Raw genomic sequence first — 6,083 nt, 5'->3', positions numbered from 1 at the left:
TTGTCAATGTACGATATCTAAGACAAGGCTAACCTCTTATTCTTACGATCCCGAATGATCTGGATCCCTAGAACATACTACGTCTCTCCCAAATCTTTCATTTGGAATTGGGCGGCTAGCCACTTTTTAATGTCAGTCAGAAAACCTATATCATTCTCAATGTGTAAGATATCATCCACATACAGTACCAGAAAAGCTATTGAGTTGTTGATGACTTTCTTGTAAATAAAAGTCTCATCAACGTTTGATCAAAGCCAAATTATTTGATCGCACTATCAAATCTAATGTTCCATGATGTAGATGTCTGTTTCAGCCCATAAATGGACCTATTAAGCTTGTAAACTCTTTGCTCTTGATCTGGAACAATGAAACCCTATGGTTAAGCCATGTAGATGGTCTTGTCAAGATTACCATTCAGAAAGGCAGTTTTGACGTCCATTCGCCATATCTCAAAAACATAAAACGTGGCTATGGACAGAAGTATCCCGATAGATTTCAACATGATAACATGTGAGAAAGTTTCCTCATGGTCCACTCCCTCGACCTGGGTATAACTCTTTTCCACAAGTCTAGCCTTAAAGGTCTGCACCTTTCCATCTACAGCTCATTTTCACTTGTAGATCCACTAACACCCTATAGGTTTTACCCCATCAGGCTGATCCACAAGTTCCCAGACATAATTGAAGTACATAGACGTCATTTCCTGATTCATGACTTTAATCCACTCATCTTTGTTAACATCCTCCATTGCTTGCTTATAATACATTGGATCCTCAACTCCACCATCAGACATGATGTTTTGAACTTCAGTCAAACCCATGTAGCGTTCCAGTGGATTCGCAACCCTTCCACTACGTCGAGGCAGTCTCAACTCTTGAGATGGCTGACTAGATGAATCGACATCAATAAATCTTGTTGATCTATCACTCTGTTCAACAACTCTTTTTGAGCTCTCAGTAATCTCACTAGAAGTGTCATGTAAAACAAGCTTCCTTCGTGGTTTATGATCCCTGATGTGGTCTTCTTCCAAAAATATAGCATTTTTCGACACAAACACTTTGTTCACACTCGGATCATAGAATTATCCACCCCATGTTTCCTTGGGATAGCCTACAAAAAGGCAAAATTTCGAACGTGGCTCTAACTTTTTAGGGTTATTCATAAGCACGTGGGTCGGACATCCCCAAATCCTAAAGTGGCGTAAACTACCTTTACGGCCTCTCCAAAACTCAAAAGATATTTCAAAAACACACTTTAAGGGAACTTTGTTCAAAATATAACATGCAGTCTCCACTAGAAATCCCTAAAACGAGTCTTGAAGATGAGCATAACTCATCATAGACCGAATCATATCCAACAGGGTTTTGTTTCTTCTTTCTGATATATCATTCTGCTGAGGTGTACCTGGGGCTGAGAGTTGGAATGTGATTCTATGTTCTATCATATAGTTTTGAAATTCGAGGTACATATACTCTCCATCACGATCAGATTATAGTATTTTTATCTTCTTACCTAACAAGTTTTCAACTTCAGCCTTATACTCCTTGAACTTTTCAAGGGCTTCAGACTTACATTGCATTAGGTATAGATACCCATATCTTGAATAATCATCTATGAAAGAGATGAAATATTCATACCCACCTCGAGCTCTAACACTCATCAAACCATAGAGGTTTGAATGTATAAGCTCCAAGGTTTTCTTGGCTCTATAACCTTTTCCAGTAAAAGGTCGTTTGGTCATCTTGCCTTCAAGGCATGATTCACATACCGGCAAGGAGTTTTCTTCTAAACTCTTTAGAAGTCCACATTTCACCAACTTCTCAATTCTATTGAGGTTGATGTGACCTAACCTTAGATGCCAAATATGGGCGTTTTCCTTAGGAGAAACCTTTGGTCTTTTTGCAGTTGTCGCTATTCTTAACATTTTAGTATTAAACAGGGTTTATGGCTAAGGCCTTAGCACATATAAATTATTTTCCATTGAACCAAAATCAATCTCCATACAATTCTTGAAAATAAAGACCCTACTCTCAGAAAGAAGACGGTATAACCTTGTTCAATCAGACAATAAACCGAGATTAAGTTCCTCTTGATATGCGGAACTATAAAAACATTATCCAATAACAGATAACGTTTCTTTTCCAAAAATAACTTTAGCTTGCCTACAGCAACAGCTGAAACAACCTCACCAGTACCGACTCGAAGAGTCAACTCTCCATCTTCCAACGGTTTTCAAGAACTAAATTCTTGGTAGGAAGAACTAACGTGATTAGAGCACCTAAATCAAGTATCCAGGAAAAATCATCATTCTCTATCAAACATGTCTCTAAGACAAATAAATCACATTTACTATCTTTAGACTTCTTCCTCTTCTGGAGAGTAGTGGGATCAGTATCAAAACCTAAATAAACTCCAAGTTCAATTTTAGAGAACAATTCTCATCGATGAACTTCTCCAAAGTCAGCAACAATTGCTTTCTGTTTTAGTCCCTTGACATTCAAGATAACTGGAGATTATCTTTGGAATTGACACTACTGGTTTCTTTGTCATCCATCCCATTTTGCTCAAAAAATGAGAACTGACGTTCAAACAATTCTTGCACAAGCCCATGATCTGACATGCAATGACCATGTTCTCAACCCTTCTGGCCAATGCATCAGGTATGCTAGCCAAAATGTGAAGTCGGGCAAATGAGTTAGCCTTCATCCATACCTCATATGCATTATGAACATTTCGCGGTGCATCAAGGTTTTGGACTTGAGGACACTCCTCAACCATGACAAACTGAAGGTCGTTTACCATGAAACATGTCTTCAGAGACTCTTTCCAATGTATGTAATCGGTCAAATTAAAAAAGGCAACTAACGGAAAATCATACATGTTGTTAAAAAACAAATACATTGATCTACATTAGATTTTAGCAAATACTCTTTAAAACAAAATCCAATATGGTTTAGCAAAACTGAAATGAACCCCATGTGACATCTAGTTTCGGAATGACGCTTCAGTGGTTTAGGATAAAAGCCACCAAAGGATAGTCAATTTATCTCTCTTCTGAATTGAGACATTCTCAACCAGTCATTAATACCAGAACAACTCTTGTTCCTGTCTCTTATACACATCTAGATGTGTATAAGAGACAGGAGTGAACCTTGATATTGACCAACCGCACAAATACCAACTGAAGGGGGATGCTTCCAGGGCGCAACGAGACCGTGTAAGAAGATCTCCCGGTGCAAACCAATGAAGGAGACTGCAGCACATGCTGACACACATCCTTCACCCACTTACTATAAACACTCTCTCCATCCACCTTGATATTGACTCATGTAAACACCATCCGAAGGGGGATACTCCCAAGGCACCACGAGGCCAAGCATGAATCTCACGACGTGAACATTCAGGGAGAAACGTGAGTGAAATTGACATAACATATATATCTTTTCCTCCTTCTGAGTATTTTATAACCTAAGGTTTAGTTTACTTAGAAAAATACGGCTAAGGATTTTAACTAAGTTACTTTTTAGGTTTGCCCAAAAGTAACGCTTATTTTGGAAAGTTGATAAACAGTTGATCATCATCCATTAAACTCTTTAACAAAGTTTTTGATCAACTGTTGCATGTTTGTAGCAAATCTATCTCATTCACCTTTCCAGATAGGATCCTAGATAGGAGTGTTCCATTTCCGTCAGCTTAAATACCCCAGCCTAGCCAAAACCCACCTTAGACAAAAGGTCCCTTATAGATAGATTTAATACAATTTAATCATTTATGGAAATCAATTTAATCCTATTAAATTGGTTTAAAAGATTAAACTTAGGTATCTAATCTCATTAAAACCATGAACTTAGGTCTATCTCAATCCAATTTTAAAAGCCTTTTAAAACATGAATTCACCTAAGTTTGCATGTAACTATTACTTATCGATTTTAGTTCTAATTTCCATTATAACACTTATAACAGGAAACAACTAAAACCATCCATAATGCAAAGCAACACATACAAGGCAATCATAACTCTTACAAATAAGCCTAAGTGTCATGCTCCATGCATTGTTCATTCATTACTACTGGTATATAACACTTATATAACAAAGCAATGAACCAAGCATACATGGTCTTTCACCCTTATACTATAACTCATATAATATAAAGATGATGCATGAATATGCTTAATGCATGTATAAATATAACTCTTATATTTCATGATGCATGAGCATGCTTTCTAGTAATTTCACCATGCCAATAACTATATTATAACACTTATAATGTATGATGCATGAATAAAATGCATAACCTAATGTGGGTTTTAAATCTATATGCCATACACTATGACATATAAACAAACATACATCTCATATAGATTAAGTAAAAGTTGATGAACCGAGATAATTTGCCTCAAATCCATAAAAAACAAAGCTAACAATTACAAAGAGAAATAAGTCAATTGGTTCAAACAGGTGAACCAGGTCTTGAACCATCCGGGCAAAGAACGAGTCTCCTTAATCGTGTAACAAATCCTTGTGATCGCTTAGCAATGTTGAATGAGCATAAACGATCGTTTAGCAACGATCATGTACCTTTGACTATGCAATGAAGCATGAAGGCCACGCGATCGTGTAGCGTGCATCATGCAACAAAAGCCTTTAAACGATCAAATAGACGACAACAATGCGGTGAAGCATAATCATCTAAACGATCGCTGAGCAAGCATAAGGTATCATATATCGGATGATCGTGTAGTTAGTGATTATGCGATGAAGCATGCTAAACTACACGATCGTTTAGTCCGCGTGCTTTTTATTAAATGTGAGCATCAAATACTCTACGCGATCGTTTACCCCAACGTCCACGCGATCGAGCAACCAACGCTACAAGATAGAGTAAACACTTTACCCCATTGTTTAGCTATCGTTTAGTAAATACTATACAATCGGGAAGAACTTTTCTACATGATCGTTTAGCCAAATCTCAACGATTGTTTAGCTTGGGCTACACGATCTGATTAACCTTTGTTATTCTTCCTATGAGGGCTACACGATCGTTTTGATAACTCCTGCCTATGAGGGCAGTTCTTTGATTAGTATGGGTGAGAGTGGTCAAGTTGCCAACTCAACAAGCTTTCCGTTTTCGGGATTTTTTCTGATTGGGGAGTTGGTAACTAAGTTACACAAGACGGAATTCACTCCTTCCCTGAAGCAGGGGCAAGTAGCTAAATTACTCCCTTAAGGGCTGATTCTGAGTCTTGAACATAATGGTCATACCCTCTCTTTGGAAGAGAGGACTCAGTCATAGTAGGACTATGAGTTATTGTTCATTAAAGGAATCAGTGGTACTAAACGAGTTAGATGTAACTACAAGGGAAAAATGGTAAATTAGCCCAACTATACTTACGAGCGATTTGTGAAGGGTTATCGCACTGTTGATTGGTTATATGAACACAGAAATATATTTGTAGTGCGAAGAGTGCAGCTGTCGGTCTTTAGTGGAGTGCCCGACAATTAACAGATGGTGGATCTCATGACTATAGAGTTTAGTCAGCTATTCACGTACCGTTGGAGCTTCAAGCTATAGGTCTATAAGGTCCCCTTGATAGCTCAATAAGTTCAAGTTGAGAATTATATTTTGGGCTTAGTTTGAAGTGTTCAAATTAGCAAGAGGAAATTCAATTATATGTGATATAATTGGTGTAATGTATGAGATACATTAACTGAAGGAATTAATATAAATATGATTTATATTAAGTACCATAAAATAGAAAACGAACTATGGTTTATATGTTTCATATGATGAAATATTAAAACTATATTAATATAATATGATAAGTTGGTTATCATATTTATTTATAATATGTTAATTATATGATAATTAATTTTTTTTCTCTAATAACCAATTGAGTGGGAGATTATTGGAAATTTTATGGAGTGACAGTACATGATAATCATTCAGCTGGCCGATTAGCTAAACAATCTCGGAGCTTTTGCTAAACGATCGCATAGCGTTTGTTAAAGGATTATGCATCGTCTATATGATAGACCTTATCATCTCCAACTTGCTCAATCTTTCACACGATTGTTCCTCCGG

Source organism: Benincasa hispida, chromosome 1 (assembly GCF_009727055.1).
Source record: "Benincasa hispida cultivar B227 chromosome 1, ASM972705v1, whole genome shotgun sequence".
Taxonomy (NCBI): domain Eukaryota; kingdom Viridiplantae; phylum Streptophyta; class Magnoliopsida; order Cucurbitales; family Cucurbitaceae; genus Benincasa; species Benincasa hispida.
Note: the sequence above shows the minus strand (reverse complement) of the source record.